Consider the following 17,043-nt stretch of genomic DNA (forward strand, 5'->3'; position numbering starts at 1 on the left):
GTTATCGGTTGCACTCAGATTCCTCCACTTTACCAATTTTGATGACAATGTTGGAGATATTGATGGACATTTGCAGGTGTTCGAAATGTCCTGTAGGGTCCATGATTTGCCCAAAAGGGAATGGGTCAAGTATTTGGTTCCCATGCTAGAAGGCAAAGCAATGGAGGCCTATCGCAGAGTGGCCCCAGATGATTGTGCAGACTAAATAGAACAACCGCAATGAGCTACACTCTTTGCGCATCAGAGCTCCTAGCTAGTAGGAACTCCGCTACGCAATGAACTTAGTTCATTGCGTTATGTTTATTTATAGTATTAGGGGATTTCCCCACTAGCGTGGGAAAATCACCTAATACTGTAAATAGGCATAGCGCAATGAGCGTAGCGGAGTTCCTAGCTAGCTAGGAGCTGTTTGCGGCGGCTCCTCCCATTTGTTATTTTTCTGCAATCAAGACAGAAGATTTGTGGGATGTACAAATATGGGCCCTTCCGGGTGAAGAACAGAAGACTTCAATCAACAATGGGCCCCCTCTGGGCGAAGAAATGAACAGATTACAAGCAAGGACATTTGGAAATACAAATTTATTTTGGACAATTACAAGCATGGACTTTTGGAAGTACAAATAACTTTGGGACAGGGGCAAGCTGAACTTTTGGAATTACAAATTTCTTTTGGACTTTGTCAAGAAAGGATTTTTGGAAGTACAAATTACTTTGGGACAGGGGCAAGCCGGACTTTGGATACAAATTTATTTTGGACTTGGTTTTCAGCCATTTTGAGATTGAAAGCTGCTGACAAAAGGAGAAAACTTCATTGGTGAGTATCAGGGTATTTATTATTTTTAATAAAAATATGTGGTATTAATGAGGGTGTTTACTGTGTTTATTGTGGGTTTATTATTTTTAATAAATCCTAGTGGTTTTAATGAGGGTGTGGTGGTTTTGTAAACATTTTATTTTGTGGAACTACAGGTCCCAGCCAGCCGTGGGTGTCAGGGCATGTTGGCACTTGTGGTTCTCCAAGTGACAACATGCCCTGGCTGCCATGGGTATGCTGGTGTTTGTAGTTATACAAGTAGCAGCATGGCCACAATATTTTGGGCAACCTGGCTGGCTGGGACTTGTAGTTCCACAAAACAAAATGGCGTCTTCTTTTTTTTTTTTTTACCATTTATCACCGTTATTACCCTACACCCACCACCCAGGGGTGTAGGAAGAGCCCTAGTGCAATCAGCACTGAGCTTGGTGTGCCAAGGGGGGGCACGCTTGTTTTTTTGGCGGACCCCACTCCCTAGGAAATCCAGCCCAGCGCTGAACAGCCTGGGGTTGGTTAGTCATTATGGCAGGGGAACCCCTGCTGCGTGTCCCCCTGCTATAGTGCCTACCACCCCGGCTGGTTTGCCTAGTGCTGATTAAAAGAAAATCGGGGGGACCCCACGCAAAATTTTTCCCCGATTTTCACGGAACCAGCAGTAGTCAGGCAGCACTAGGGTTAAGAATGAATAGAGGGGGGGACCCCACGCTTTTTTTTTCTTTTTACTTTTATCTATTATTTACAGTTTTTACAGCTGTATGACAGGCAGTGTAACAGTGATGTGTATACAACACGCTGCTAGCAAGCAGCGTGTTGTATCTGGCGTATTTGAAAGCAAACTCTCCTGAGTTTGCAAAATCGCACCTTGATACATTTACCCCTTGATGTGGTTACAGCGATATCAGACCTTATTCTGAAAGACATGTGACTATGGAAGTTCACTGTATATTTGGTATCTATGCTTTAAAACCCTTGTGTGTTTTTTGCCCCACAGTGTGGCGTGCCACACTGATTTCCAAAAATATGAAATATAAAGGCATTTTTGTTTAATTTATTATTTCAATATTTTGTATTGGCCTAACCTGTTCCTTTATCACTTAGCTCTCCCTAATTTACACCTCACACCTAGTTTTGTACAATGCCTTATTAGACCATGTCCTCTGAATAGGAAACACATGGCTGTGATCTGCATACCTTAATTAGTTTCCTGATACAAGGTCTGCTGAACCCAATTACCTCCGACTGGGTTAACTGGCCAAATGTTTTAAAGAAAAAACAATAACTTTTATCTGAGCGAAATTATGTTCATTTGTATTGATCAATTTGATATTTTATTTGAGGCTCTGACACTTAATTTTCTATTTAGGCCCTGTGACAGGATAGACCGCCTATGCCACGGTGTCTGTTGTTGCTGGGAACCGGCTGGGCTTACTTTGCCACCGTCCCCTTTCGTTATGACGTATACGCCCCTCCTGCCGTGGTAGGAGGAGCCTGCTGCCACCACTGGACTCCTTTATGGCGCTCAGAACCACGTTCCTTCTGGGTAACTGTCGCTATTAGTGTACTCTTGTGCTGGTACCAGGGCCGGATTAACCATAGGGCTAACTGGGCTACAGCCCAGGGGCCTCGGGCATCCAGGGGGCCCTTGAAAGTGCTCAACAGCATTATCGATCGGTCGGGGGCGCCCCCGGCCCGATCAATGCTGCTGAGCACTTTCACTGTAGTCCTTCCCCGGCACGCTGTAGTCTCCTTACTGAGGAGATCTCGTGAGTCTCACTCTCACAAGATCTCCTCAGTAAAGAACATACAGCACGCTGGGGAAGGACCGCAATGCCAGGAGAAGGAGGTAAGTGCCTTTGGGGTGGCTCGGATCACGGGGGGCCCTCACGGCGGAATGGAGGCCCCCTTAGCCCAGGGGCCTCCATAACCTTAATCCGGCCCTGGCCGGTGCACTTGAGCTGGTACCCCTGACTGCTTACTATAGATCAGGGTGCTGTGGATGGATCCCCCCTGGCCTATCACACTGGCCAAAGCTGCAGAGTAGCAGCAGAGAGGTGGTACTGGAGAGCTGGGTCTAACCTCAGAAACAGTTGGAGAACGGATTAGATTTAGGCTCTAATCTACAGGTCACAGGAATACAGCAATATTGAAGATGTTTTCAAGCAGGTCTTTGAAGCAAGTGATTTTTATTTGCTCTCACACTGGTTGAAGGTAGCAGGTGATCAGGTCAGATGGAATATCAGAATGATACATTTCAGTTTATAAGACAGTGCTTTACATACTGATTTGGAGACAGGTTATTTTTAGAATCAGGATGCAATGTGTATAAACAAACATGGCTACATGCATTGCAAAGCTAACAATATTTACACTTATCTATGGAATTCTAGAAATGCTGTGATGTCCTGCCTTCAATGTTGGACCTTCACACATCAAAAGATCTAATTAACATATGGGGCCTTTCTTCAGACAGTTCAGAATACACATTCCCACAGAACATCACAACCCCAAACAAGCCATTTCCCCACATCATAATACACAAAAGACTTCCATCCAGAAAGGCCTATTGTATCAGATATATACCTTAAGAAATAATACATTTCCTATAGAAAGGTTAAAACAGAAAAATCGAGTTTTCTACCCTGGTCTCAGAAATAACAATTTCCTATATCAAAATATACACAATATCAAAAATAAGTACATTGGCAATTATATGTGATATTTCTTTTAAATAAATTTATACCAGAAGTTATTTATAAGTTATCCAGTCACAGGCCCTCATCCTGAAATCCTGAATCAGGTTACAAAGAGAAACTGCAGATCAATATACGGTCTTAGAGAATAAACTGGAGACCAAATACGATTGGAAAAATAACATTCTAAAGGGCATATTCAATTAGCTTTCCTGTCCATGATTACGCGCGGCTGCACGAGTCTTGATACTGCAATATCGCGGATTTCTGTTTGCACCCCATAGGGTTGCAAAGGGAAATCCGCAATTTTTCGGTACCGTAATGTCACTTTACACGCGCAGTCGCGTGTAATCGATCGTGGACGGGAAAGCTAATTGAATATGCCCCTCTAGATCTTGTTTAAAGATCATTTATTAGGAAATACAATTAATGTGTGTTTTTGTGAAGTGCATTAAATACATATATAATATAACATAGCGCAGTGCACAGTATATCATTACACCACACAAGTAAATATCATGTATATGTTTTATTTTGATTCTGACACAGTTTCAGGAAAGGGCATGGCCACATGGAATGCTGGGAGTGTCTTTATATATCCTGAGCACAGCAGCTTAGTACCTAGTACCAAATATGCAGTGAGCACAGTGCAACACCCGGACTCAACAGCCAGGTATGTATATACATATTACACACAGTGATAGTCCTGTACTCTGTGTATATCTATCTATATATCTATATACACACTGACACACAGCCAGGTATGTATATACATATTACATACAGTGATAGTCCTGTACTCTGTGTATATCTATCTATATATCTATATACACACTGACACACAGCCAGGTATGTATATATATATTACACACAGTGATAGTCCTGTACTATGTGTATATCTATCTATATATCTATATACACACTGACACACAGCCAGGTATGTATATACATATTACACACAGTGATAGTCCTGTACTCTGTGTATATCTATCTATATATCTATATACACACTGACACAACAGCCAGGTATGTATATACATATTACACACAGTGATAGTCCTGTACTCTGTGTATATCTATCTATATATCTATATACACACTGACACACAGCCAGGTATGTATATACATATTACACACAGTGATAGTCCTGTACTCTGTGTATATCTATCTATATATCTATATACACACTGACACAACAGCCAGGTATGTATATACATATTACATACAGTGATAGTCCTGTACTCTGTGTATATCTATCTATATATCTATATACACACTGACACACAGCCAGGTATGTATATACATATTACACACAGTGATAGTCCTGTACTCTGTGTATATCTATCTATATATCTATATACACACTGACACACAGCCAGGTATGTATATATATATTACACACAGTGATAGTCCTGTACTCTGTGTATATCTATCTATATATCTATATACACACTGACACACAGCCAGGTATGTATATACATATTACACACAGTGATAGTCCTGTACTCTGTGTATATCTATCTATATATCTATATACACACTGACACACAGCCAGGTATGTATATACATATTACACATAGTGATAGTCCTGTACTCTGTGTATATCTATCTATATATCTATATACACACTGACACACAGCCAGGTATGTATATACATATTACATACAGTGATAGTCCTGTACTCTGTGTATATCTATCTATATATCTATATACACACTGACACACAGCCAGGTATGTATATATATATTACACACAGTGATAGTCCTGTACTCTGTGTATATCTATCTATATATCTATATACACACTGACACACAGCCAGGTATGTATATACATATTACACACAGTGATAGTCCTGTACTCTGTGTATATCTATCTATATATCTATATACACACTGACACACAGCCAGGTATGTATATACATATTACACATAGTGATAGTCCTGTACTCTGTGTATATCTATCTATATATCTATATACACACTGACACACAGCCAGGTATGTATATACATATTACATACAGTGATAGTCCTGTACTCTGTGTATATCTATCTATATATCTATATACACACTGACACAACAGCCAGGTATGTATATACATATTACACAGTGATAGTCCTGTACTCTGTGTATATCTATCTATATATCTATATACACACTGACACAACAGCCAGGTATGTATATACATATTACACACAGTGATAGTCCTGTACTCTGTGTATATCTATCTATATATCTATATACACACTGACAGAACAGCCAGGTATGTATATACATATTACATACAGTGATAGTCCTGTACTCTGTGTATATCTATCTATATATCTATATACACACTGACACACAGCCAGGTATGTATATACATATTACACACAGTGATAGTCCTGTACTCTGTGTATATCTATCTATATATCTATATACACACTGACACACAGCCAGGTATGTATATACATATTACACACAGTGATAGTCCTGTACTCTGTGTATATCTATCTATATATCTATATACACACTGACACAACAGCCAGGTATGTTTATACATATTACACACAGTGATAGTCCTGTACTCTGTGTATATCTATCTATATATCTATATACACACTGACACACAGCCAGGTATGTATATACATATTACACACAGTGATAGTCCTGTACTCTGTGTATATCTATCTATATATCTATATACACACTGACAACAGCCAGGTATGTATATACATATTACACACAGTGATAGTCCTGTACTCTGTGTATATCTATCTATATACACACTGACACACAGCCAGGTATGTATATACATATTACACACAGTAATAGTCCTGTACTCTGTGGATATCTATCTATATATCTATATACACACTGACACACAGCCAGGTATGTATATACATATTACATACAGTGATAGTCCTGTACTCTGTGTATATCTATCTATATATCTATATACACACTGACACACAGCCAGGTATGTATATACACATTACACACAGTGATAGTCCTGTACTCTGTGTATATCTATCTATATATCTATATATATATACACACTGACACACAGCCAGGTATGTATATACATATTACACACAGTGATAGTCCTGTACTCTGTGTATATCTATCTATATATCTATATACACACTGTTACAACAGCCAGGTATGTATATACATATTACACACAGTGATAGTCCTGTACTATGTGTATATCTATCTATATATCTATATACACACTGACACAACAGCCAGGTATGTATATACATATTACACACAGTGATAGTCCTGTACTCTGTGTATTTCTATATATCTATATACACACTGACACACAGCCAGGTATGTATATACATATTACATACAGTGATAGTCCTGTACTCTGTGTATATCTATCTATATATCTATATACACACTGACACAACAGCCAGGTATGTATATACATATTACACACAGTGATAGTCCTGTACTCTGTGTATATCTATCTATATATCTATATACACACTGACACAACAGCCAGGTATGTATATACATATTACATACAGTGATAGTCCTGTACTCTGTGTATTTCTATATATCTATATACACACTGACACACAGCCAGGTATGTATATACATATTACATACAGTGATAGTCCTGTACTCTGTGTATATCTATCTATATATCTATATACACACTGACAGAACAGCCAGGTATGTATATACATATTACATACAGTGATAGTCCTGTACTCTGTGTATATCTATCTATATATCTATATACACACTGACACACAGCCAGGTATGTATATACATATTACACACAGTGATAGTCCTGTACTCTGTGTATATCTATCTATATATCTATATATATATACACACTGACACACAGCCAGGTATGTATATACATATTACACACAGTGATAGTCCTGTACTCTGTGTATATCTATCTATATATCTATATACACACTGACACAACAGCCAGGTATGTATATACATATTACACACAGTGACAGTCCTGTACTATGTGTATATCTATCTATATATCTATATACACACTGACACAACAGCCAGGTATGTATATACATATTACACACAGTGATAGTCCTGTAGTCTGTGTATATCTATCTATATATCTATATATATACACACACTGACACACAGCCAGGTATGTATATACATATTACATACAGTGATAGTCCTGTACTCTGTGTATATCTATCTATATATCTATATACACACTGACACAACAGCCAGGTATGTATATACATATTACATACAGTGATAGTCCTGTACTCTGTGTATATCTATCTATATATCTATATACACACTGACACACAGCCAGGTATGTATATACATATTACACACAGTGATAGTCCTGTACTCTGTGTATATCTATCTATATATCTATATACACACTGACACAACAGCCAGGTATATATATACATATTACACAGTGATAGTCCTGTACTCTGTGTATATCTATCTATATATCTATATATATACTGACACACAGCCAGGTATGTATATACATATTACACACAGTGATAGTCCTGTACTCTGTGTATATCTATCTATATATCTATATATACACTGACACACAGCCAGGTATGTATGTACATATTACACACAGTGATAGTCCTGTACTCTGTGTATATCTATCTATATATCTATATACACACTGACACACAGCCAGGTATGTATATACATATTACACAGTGATAGTCCTGTACTCTGTGTATATCTATCTATATATCTATATACACACTGACACAACAGCCAGGTATGTATATATATTATACACAGTGATAGTCCTGTACTCTATGTATATCTATCTATATATCTATATACACACTGACACACAGCCAGGTATGTATATACATATTACACACAGTGATAGTCCTGTACTCTGTGTATATCTATCTATATATCTATATATATACTGACACACAGCCAGGTATGTATATACATATTACACACAGTGATAGTCCTGTACTCTGTGTATATCTATCTATATATCTATATACACACTGACACACAGCCAGGTATGTATATACATATTACACACAGTGATAGTCCTGTACTCTGTGTATATCTATCTATATATCTATATACACACTGACACAACAGCCAGGTATGTATATACATATTACTTACAGTGATAGTCCTGTACTCTGTGTATATCTATCTATATATATACACACTGACACAACAGCCAGGTATGTATATACATATTACACACAGTGATAGTCCTGTACTCTGTGTATATCTATCTATATATCTATATACACACTGACACACAGCCAGGTATGTATATACATATTACACACAGTGATAGTCCTGTACTCTGTGTATATCTATCTATATATCTATATACACACTGACACAACAGCCAGGTATGTATATACATATTACATACAGTGATAGTCCTGTACTCTGTGTATATCTATCTATATATCTATATACACACTGACACACAGCCAGGTATGTATATACATATTACACACAGTGATAGTCCTGTACTCTGTGTATATCTATCTATATATCTATATACACACTGACACACAGCCAGGTATGTATATACATATTACACACAGTGATAGTCCTGTACTCTGTGTATATCTATCTATATATCTATATACACACTGACACACAGCCAGGTATGAATATACATATTACACACAGTGATAGTCCTGTACTCTGTGTATATCTATCTATATATCTATATACACACTGACACACAGCCAGGTATGTATATACATATTACACAGTGATAGTCCTGTACTCTGTGTATATCTATCTATATATCTATATACACACTGACACACAGCCAGGTATGTATATACATATTACACACAGTGATAGTCCTGTACTCTGTGTATATCTATCTATATATCTATATACACACTGACACACAGCCAGGTATGTATATACATATTACACACAGTGATAGTCCTGTACTCTGTGTATATCTATCTATATATCTATATACACACTGACACACAGCCAGGTATGTATATACATATTACACACAGTGATAGTCCTGTACTCTGTGTCTATCTATCTATATATCTATATACACACTGACACACAGCCAGGTATGTATATACATATTACACACAGTGATAGTCCTGTACTCTGTGTATATCTATCTATATATCTATATACACACTGACACACAGCCAGGTATGTATATACATATTACACACAGTGATAGTCCTGTACTCTGTGTATATCTATCTATATATCTATATACACACTGACACACAGCCAGGTATGTATATACATATTACACACAGTGATAGTCCTGTACTCTGTGTATATCTATCTATATATCTATATACACACTGACACACAGCCAGGTATGTATATACATATTACACAGTGATAGTCCTGTACTCTGTGTATATCTATCTATATATCTATATACACACTGACACAACAGCCAGGTATGTATATACATATTACATACAGTGATAGTCCTGTACTCTGTGTATATCTATATATCTATATACACACTGACACACAGCCAGGTATGTATATACATATTACACACAGTGATAGTCCTGTACTCTGTGTATATCTATCTATATATCTATATACACACTGACACACAGCCAGGTATGTAGGAGAACTGCATTGATAGGATCCAGCCGTAGTGGAAGTCAGGGTTGATTTTGACAGCACAATGAACCGGGAAACCCCAACATATTTAACTCCTTGTCTTCTGATCACCCCTGTCCAGTCTAATAGTTGTTCAGTGAAAAGAAATAGTCTGTGCATTGGAAAGGGATTGTGGCTAATTTTTTTTAATGGAGTTGGATAAGAACTTGGGATATCAGATAGTAGCAAGGAGGAGTTTTATAAATCCACACTCACCAACTCACCATGGTATCTGATAATTCCCCCAAATTCCCTCTTTCCCTGGTGGACATTAATAGGTCCAGCTGGATTTAAGGGCATCACAGGTGACTTACTTATACTAGGGTGGATAAGGGGATACTTATAAACCTCAACCCTAGAATTAGATCGATACTTCAAGGCTACAACTATGACAGTATTGCACGTATTTAGATGCAAAATCATCATAGTCATTAACATAATTTATTTATATATCAAATTCGTATTGCTTTACAATTGGGAAGGAGCACAACAATACTGGGTAATACAGACAGAGAGGTAAGAGGGCCCTGCTCACAAGCTTACAATCTATGGGACAATGGGAGTATAATACACAATGGTAAGTGCTACATCATATTGCATATTGGTCCAGCTAGAATGCAAAGGTAAAAAGTATTTAGTGGGCTATATGATCAGTCACACAGTAATGTTGGTCAGAGGGTTGTTGTCTTGTGTTAGCTGTGTAGAGGGTGGTAATAGAGTAACCTTGTGAGTTTAAGAGGGTGGTTGAGGAATATTATAAGCTTGCCTGAAGAGGTGGGTTTTTAGAGAACGCTTGAAGGTTTGAAGACCAGAGGAAAGTCTTGTTGTGCGAAGGAAGGAAATTCCACAGAGTGGGTGCTGTCCGAAAAAAGTTCTGTAACCAGGAATGGGAAGTGGTGATGAGAGTGGAAGAAAAACACAGATCTTGTGCAGAACGGAGGTATCGAGTTAAGAGATATTTTGAGACAAGTGAGGAGATGTATGTTGGTGCAATTTTGTTGATGGCCTTGTATGTTAGTAGAAGTATTTTATATTGGATTGACAAACAGGAAACCAATGTAGAGACTGACAGAGTGGCTCAGCAGAGGAAGAAGATTTGCAAGAAAATCAATCTAGCCGCTGAGTGCAAAATAGATTGTAGGGGTAAGAGTCTGTTTTTGGAAGATCTGTAAGGAGGGAATTGCAATAGTTTATGCGGGAGATGGTGAGTGTATGAATTAAAGTTTTTGCAGTGTTTTGTGTAAGTAATATACATACTGGAAATATGTTTTTTAGATGTATGCAGCATGATATAAATATAGAGGTGATGTGGGGAACAAACAAAACTTGTGAGTCAAGGATTACACCTAGGCAGTGAGCTTGCAGGGTGAGATTTATGGTCATGTTGTCAACAGAAATAGAAATGTCAGGCAGGAAACTTCTGTTGGTGGGTGGGAATATTATTAATTCTGCTTTTGAAAGATTGAGTTTGAGTTGGCGAGAGGACATCCAAGATGAAATGGCAGAAAGACAGTCAGTAACGCGAGACAGCACAGATGGTGAGAGATCAGGAGAGGATAGATAGATTTGTGTATCATCCGCATAGAGATGATCTTGAAATCCAATGAGATGGATCCAGAGAAATGAACATTGAAAGAACGATTAGTTAGATAGGAAGAGAATCAGGATAGGACAGTGTCTGGAAGACAAAGGGATTGTAGTGTTTGTATGAGGAGAGAGTCGTTAACAGTGTCAAAATGCAGCAGAGAGATACAGGAGATTTAGAGGAGAATAATAGCCTTTAGCTTTAGCTGTGATCAAATTATTGAGAACCTTGATCAGTGCAGTCTCTGTGGAGTCTTGAGAGCAAAAGCCTGACTGAAGAGAATCCAATAAGTTGTTTGCTGTAAGAAAGTGTGTGAGGTGAGTGTAGGTAATTCTCTGGAGAAGCTTGGAGGGGCACGGGAGCTGGGAGATGGGGCAGTAAATTGACAGAAAGTTTGGGTCAGAATTTTGTTTTTTCAGAGTAGGAGTAATCACTGCATGCTTGAATAGTGATGGAAAGATACCAGGAGAGAGAGATAAATTACATATTTTAGTTAGAGGGGGAATGAGCACAGGAGACAGGGACATACCAATTTGTGAGGGAATGGGACCAAGAGGACAGGAGGTAGAGTAGGAAGATGAGAAGAGAGTAGAAACTTCCTCTTCATTTGTGGGATCAAATGAAGAGAGAGTGTCAGAGGGTGCTACAAAGGAATTGATCTGATTGCTTGTCAAGGGAGATGATATCATTTAAAGGTGGATCTTATCAATCTTGTCCTTGAGATAGGAAGCAATATCCTGGGCACTGATGGTAATCGGAGGGTTTGGGGTGGGAGGGTTTGGAAGGGATTTAAATGTGTTAAAGAGGTGTTTGGGGTTAGAAGCCTGATAGATGAGAGATTGGAAGTATGTTTGTTTTGCAGTGTCCAAAGCATTTCTACAGGATGTTATGAGCTGCCTTGTATCTTTGTGTGCATTTTACCCTGTGTTATTATTTGCCTTGTTTCCCTGTGTGCATATTACCCTGCAGTGCCTGTGATTCTCCTGGGGTGCTGCTGTTCAGCCTTTCCTGTCAGGGGTTAACTTGCACTGCTAGTTAATCACTCCACACCTGTCTGTGGCCTATATGTGCCTGCTGATTCCTGTATCCTTTGCTGGTCATTGAAGTGCCTACTTCCTAGACTGCTCATGTGTCTCTGTTCCTGGATTACCTGCATGTTTCTGGCTGCTACTACAAACTGGTTTCAGTTAAGTTATTTGCTGTATTTCATTATTATTTACCTGTTTACCAAGATCTGGAAACCCATTGTTCCATTCAGTCTGAACTGTTCACTGTTTATTTTGGCAAAAAGGGGTGAAGATCATACTTATCAACTTTTAAAGCCAGCCGTCCGAGAGGGGGTCCGTCGAGGGGGCGTGACCACGCGGGGATGTGCCGTTAGGCTCCGCCCCTGTCAATCGTGGGGAATTCTGGCCAATCGCAGCAGGGGGCGGGACCACGATGCCGCGGTTAGTCCCGCCCCCACCATCTACAACAACGGGGAGACGCTGGATCCGGGATTTTTGCCTGTTCTCTCGGGAGTCCGGGAGAACTGAGAAAAATTCGGGAGCCTCCCGGACATTCCGGGAGAGTAGGCAACTATGGTGAAGATTATGCGCTCACCTCCTGGTGGTTGCAGGAGCTGCAGGCAGGACCAGGGATCCCTCCCTAGTAATACACTAGCAAGCAAAAATTATCCTGTGCGCTCACTGCCTAAATGATTGTAATAATAATATGTATTGTATGGTGTACCAGATGTATGGTAGTGGGTAACCTCTACTGATTGGACCATCTACCAAATAGGAATACATTTAACATCCGAAGATCCACTCATTGGAATTATAGACTGCGTCTAAATTACGAATCTTGTATCCATTTTGGTTGCACCACAAAACATTAATCTTGGCATTGGACTTTTTTAGCTCATCCAAGTATATGTATTCATAATCTTTAGAACTATTTTATTGTCTTGTTTTACTCTGACATTGGACTATCCAGCGCAGCATAAGAACATGTATTCATATGTTTTAGAATTTTATTCAATTGTCTTTTATCTTATTTCAGCTTACAATGTATAGGGATTAATAAATAAGATCTTTTTTGCTATAGAGTATTGTCCAATTAGTAGAGGTTACCCACTACCATACATCTGGTACACCATACAATACATATTAGTATTACAATCATTTAGCCAGTGAGCGCACAGGATAATTTTTGCTCACTCTTTATTTTGCCTTCCCTGGACTATACTTTTTGCAATAAACAGTTTAAAACGTTTATACCATGTGTCTGGCTCCATGGCTGTAATTAAGGAATTGGTTTTGTACAGAACCCTAACATAGGAGTGGTAGGTACCAGTATATGTGATGAAATCATTAGAGGTACAAGATTTACGCCAGTGACATTTTGCTTCACAGGAAAGTTTTTGTAGATTCCATGTTACTTTAGTGTGCCACAGTTGACAACGAAGTCTATGCTTCGTATGTAGTGTCGCTGGAGCCACTTGATCAAGGGCAGTTGCAAGGGTTTGGTGAAATTGAGGAACTGCCATATCAGAGGAGGAGAATGTAGAAATTGGGGAGAGAAGGTGTTGGAGAGAGGTGGAAAACTGTTGAAAATCAATAGAGTCAATATTCCTGCGGGTTTGAGGAGACTTGGAAGAGTTTGACAGCAGAGAGGTTAAAGAACTTGGGGTGAGCTAGTAGCTAATAAGGTGATGATCCGAGAGGGGGAAAGGAGTATTAAGGAAATTAGAAACTGAGCATAGTCTAGAGAAAACAAGATCAAGACAGTGGCCATCCTGATGAGTAGCGGATTCAATCCACTGGGAGAGGTCAAGTGTGGAGGTTAGAGAGAGTAGTTTTGAAGCAGCATTGGAACGTGGATTAGCAATAGGGATGTTGAAATCACCTATGATGATGATGGGGATATCAGTAGATAAGAAGTGAGGTAGCCATGCAGAGAAGTGCTCAAGAAATTGTTGGTGTGGACCAGGGGGGTGATAGATGACAGCAACACGCATAGAGAATAGGTTAAAAATCCTAACAGTATGTGCTTCAAAAGATGTGAACGTGAGTGATGGGATATTTGCTAGAACTGTGAATGTGCACTGTGGGGAGAGAAGTAGTCCAACCCCACCTCCCTGTCTTCCTCCAGGTCTGGGGGTGTGGGCAGGGCTGCCAAGAGGAATTCAGGGCCCCGGTACAACAAATTCATGGGCCCCCCCCCTTATAGTGGAACAAGCAAAAAAAATTTGCACCGCCTCGCGGTATGGTCTCACAATTGGGGGGTGTGGCACTTTGCCATTGGGGCGTGGCTAGCACAATAAAATCACTAGGTCCTGAATTCCGCGGAGCGTGACATTTGTACAAGCACTCCTGACTTTCAGGACATCTAGCACCCTTGTGTAGTATAGGAAGAATGCACTGTGTACAGAAAGAGTTCAGTCTTGGCCTGCGCCCACTGGGCCTACTAAACACTCACCAAACATTGACATTGTCCCTACTAGAATCATAACATTTCACACACTATGCTGCTCTGTTCTACCTGTTCTTCTCACTTTTACCACATGTGGCTGCTGGTTTCTTTAGTTGCAGCTTGTCCGGATCCTGGAATGTTGGAGGACCTATTTTGAAAAAAAAATGGCTACATTTAGAAAATTACAGCCAGCCCCACCGTTAAATCAATAACATCCATGATTAATAATTAGGCCTTCCTCCAGCCCCAACATTAAAATAGTATTCCCATTACCCCGCAAACAAAATAGCAGCCATGAATTAACCACCATCTACCTCACACACACTACATTGCCAAAACCTCCGTGCCATCACACACACATTACTGTGCCCCTTTATCATCACCACGCTATGCCCCCTTATGATCACACTGCGCCATCCATGCTGCCTTTGCCCCTTTATTTAACCCCCTATGCCATGCTGCTTGTCCCTCGTTTTTTAACCCCTCTGTGCCATACTGCTTGTCCCTCTTTTCTTGAACCTCCTGTGCCATGCTGCTATTGTCCCTCCTTTCTTTAACCCCCTGTGCCATGCTGCTTGTCCCTCCTTTATTTAACCCCCTGTGCCATGCTGCTATTGTCCCTCTTTTTTTAACCCCTCTGTGTCATGCTGCTTGTCTTGTCCCTCCTTTCTTTAACCCCTCTGTGTCATGCTGCTTGTCTTGTCCCTCCTTTCTTTAACCCCTCTGTGTCATGCTGCTTGTCTTGTCCCTCCTTTCTTTAACCCCTCTGTGTCATGCTGCTATTGTCCCTTTTTTAACCCCTCTGTGTCATGCTGCTATTGTCCCTTTTTTAACCCCCCCTGTGTCATGCTGCTATTGTCCCTTTTTTAACCCCTCTGTGTCATGCTGCTATTGTCACTCTTTTTTTAACCCCTATGTGTCATGCTGCTATTGTCCCTCTTTTTTTTAACCCCTATGTGTCATGCTGCTATTATCCCTCTTTCTTTAACCCCTCTGTGTCATGCTGCTATTGTCCCTTTTTTAACCCTTCTGTGTCATGCTGCTATTGTTCCTCTTTTTTTAACCCCTCTGTGTCATGCTGCTATTGTCCCTCTTTTTTTAACCCCTCTGTCATGCTGCTATTGTCCCTTTTTTAACCCCCCTGTGTCATGCTGCTATTGCCCTCCCCCCCCGTTTTTTAACCCCCCCTGTGTCACACCCGGCATTCAGTCAGTCTGGAGTAATGGAGCACAGGGCAGCAGTGAGGAGGGACGCCGGTGCCGCAATCTCGTGAGTATGTTTTTTTTTTTTTAACGACCCTGCTCCCCCCACCAACGACTTCTCCCCCCCCCCCAAAAAAAAAAAGAAAGAAAAAAAAAAGTAGTTTTTTTTAAAAAAAAAAAAATAATTGTTGGCGCTAGGGCCCGGGCCGGGCGCCCTGACATGCCCGGGCCCGGGTAATTAGTACTCGCTCCCCCCCCTCTCGGCGGCCCTGGGTGTGGGTGAAATGGAGGGCACCAGGTGAAAGGGCTGCAGGTGAGGCAGTGTCTGATTGTGTGAGCCATGTTTCTGTTATTGACAGAAGGTTGAGGTTGTTTGAGATGAAGAGATCATCTACAGAGTTAAGTTTGTACAAACAGAGCGTGCATTCCAAAGGGCACATCTAAAGGACTTTGGAAGAGAGGGGAGACAGGTGATGTGTTTGATGTTTGCTGGATTTCTGCAGTGTTCAGGTATATGTGTCTGGGAGAAGTGAGGGGGACCTGGATTAGGTGATATATCAAAGAAGCAAGGAGGAAGAAAGATAGGAAAGATGATTGTAAGATTTGTGACCTTTCAGTTTCTGGCGACAGGGTGAGGCTGTTACATATATTGAATTTAAATAGGACAAAAGTTCATGAGTGTTA

The 17,043-nt window shown here is 40.0% G+C and overlaps 1 protein-coding gene across 1 annotated transcript in view; it reads left to right on the forward strand.

Annotated features, from left to right (window-relative positions):
* Positions 1-4,111: 4,111 nt before the first annotated feature.
* Positions 4,112-17,043, forward strand: part of LOC142095288 (uncharacterized) — a 29,158-nt gene continuing 16,226 nt past the window's right edge. The window contains exon 1 of the mRNA XM_075178237.1: positions 4,112-4,177. The gene's annotated coding sequence lies outside the window, so the exon portion shown is untranslated. The remainder of the gene's footprint in view (positions 4,178-17,043) is intronic.

This window comes from Mixophyes fleayi, chromosome 6, assembly GCF_038048845.1.
Source record: "Mixophyes fleayi isolate aMixFle1 chromosome 6, aMixFle1.hap1, whole genome shotgun sequence".
NCBI classification, from domain to species: domain Eukaryota; kingdom Metazoa; phylum Chordata; class Amphibia; order Anura; family Limnodynastidae; genus Mixophyes; species Mixophyes fleayi.